The sequence below is a fragment of the Oryzias melastigma genome, linkage group LG22 (genome assembly GCF_002922805.2).
Source record: "Oryzias melastigma strain HK-1 linkage group LG22, ASM292280v2, whole genome shotgun sequence".
NCBI lineage: Eukaryota > Metazoa > Chordata > Actinopteri > Beloniformes > Adrianichthyidae > Oryzias > Oryzias melastigma.
In genome coordinates, this window is record NC_050533.1 from 13,910,022 (window position 1) to 13,912,423 (window position 2,402).

A 2,402-nucleotide genomic window follows, 5' to 3' on the forward strand; every position below is an offset into this window, starting at 1 on the left:
CTCAGAGGCAGGCACTGCTTTGTTGATTGAATAGCTGGACAAATAAATCGTTTTAATGTGCTGCTCGGTCAACTGCCTTCAGACCCCTGTATTGGCTCGCTTCTTCAACTCATACAAATATTTCTTGTAGCTTTGTTTTGGAGGAACAATGTCTAAATGTGTTCAAAACCTCCGAATGCCATTGATCAAAACGCTTTATAATTGCAATAAAAACTGGGAATTTATGGTTCTAAATCTTTGTAATCAATCATGAGTTTCCTTTTTATATTCATTCTGTTTTTCTTTTTTTTTTTTTAGATGTTTAAGAAATCATTTATGCACTGCTGACCCTCAGCTCAATAATGACCCCTAGTGGCAGATAGGAGTTTTTTTTCTTTTCCTTTTTTTGGGGTGGGGGGGGGGGGTTCTTAAAATACACTATTTGATCTTCAGTAAATTTGTACTAATTTAAGATTACAATAACATTTTGTTTGAGTTCTGTTTTTTATATCTTTATACTAGTTTCTCTCCCAAATTTATTTGCTTCACTTACACATTTTTCTTCAAAACTAAATCTTTCTTATTTCCTTTTTTATAAGCTAAATTACAGTAGAATAAGAATTTCTGACACTAGATGTAAAGTTAACTTGAAAGGCCTGACGGACGGAGATATTTGTTGACTACAGTAATTTTCTGAGTCAGTCTCTAAACTGTGGTACCTGTCTTTGTCCTATAGAGGGCGCCATTAAGTCGTCTAAGAGAACTAGCCAAAGAAAAGAAGTAGAGCTGAAATCAATTTGAACATTCTTAATTGCATTACTGTTGTATCTATTAAAGTTGCCCCTAACTCAAGATCTTTTTTTTAAAAAAAATGTTTTTGGAGAGATTTTTAATGATGTAATTTAATGGGTTTAAAGCAAATTCATCTACATTTTTAGATAAGTAGAATACTAAAGGTTATCTAACATAAGAAAAAAAATGTTAGAAAATAAGTCACCAAATATTTATTTAAAAAAATTATATTTTTATGCCATGCCTCATTCAAAAAAATCAATATTTGTGTGCACAACATTTTCTTTGTTAAACTATGTAGGACAGCAAATGAACTTGTTGAAGTATTTCTTGTGTAAAAAAATCAACATTAGATTTTTTTTAAATATTGTATTACCTTGGTTCACATTGCACTATGTCTTTGCAAAGTCCTAAAAATATTTTTATGTACAGTTAATCTATTATTTTCAATTGTTTCACATTCTTGTTACAAAAAGTCAAATCACAGCATCACTGGAAATTAATTATTTGTTCACATTCTGTGTCAATTTTTACAAAGTAATAAAAAGGACTGCAGACATTATTTTTATTATGAGTTTCTTTAGGTGCAAGTGATGTAAACAAATCCAACTTTGTGTAAAAGTCTGTCACTTTGCAACATCCCATGAACATATGTAGAAGGTTTTTTCTTAAAACCTGGCTCTACAAATTTGCATCTAAAAAATACTTGAAATAAACTTTTTTTTTTTTAATTCTACACAGGAATTTTTGTGTTACTCTATGTGCAAGTTTATGTCATCTTTCTGTCCATTCTGTGCTCAATATGGATCCTGCTGATGGCCAGTCAAACCTGAAAAGTGTAGACTTTCCACTCCAATAGTTAACATGAGCTCTGCCTCATGGCTGCCGTTCTCCACTTCTTGTTTTTTTGTCCTGGTTTTTAAAGCACCACTGCAGACCAGTTAAATGCAAAAATGCACAATCTGAATTATTGATAATGTTTTTGGGCCTCCTCTCTTCCATACCTTTACTAAGTGCTTTGCCTCACAATTCCTTGATTTTCCATGTTTGGCTCACTTTAAAAAAAAATCATAAAAAGCAGGTGCTTTTTCCAAACATTGAAACTAGCAGTTTTAGCAGAAACTCTTCTGTTTTCAAATTTTCAAATTGCGCACCACTCAGATAGAAAAATGGAAAATAATATTGTCAGTGCAATGATGGAGTAGTGTGTGGTTTGGTGGCCCTGCGACAGACAAGTAACCTAGTCAGGGTGTATACCGCCTTCGCCATCCACATGACCCCGAAAGGGATACAGCAGGTTAAGAAAATATAATGGACTGTCAACCTGTCCGGGGTGTATCCTGTCTTCCCCCAACAGTGTTGGGGATTGGCTCCAGTAACCTTGTGACCCCAAAAGGGATTAAACAGGTTTTGAAGGTAGATGGTTGAATATTGTCAGTGTTAAAGCAGAGTAACAAACATCTTATAAATAACATTTTATCCCGCGGACCATAATTCTCTGGGTGGATGAGAGTAAATCCTGCCTCAGTGTTACTAAAGATTGGGTTCCTGCAAAACCAGACTTGCGCTTGAAAGAGATGCTTATAAAAAACAATAAAACTAAAATTATAAAGGTATGAAGAAAAGGATCA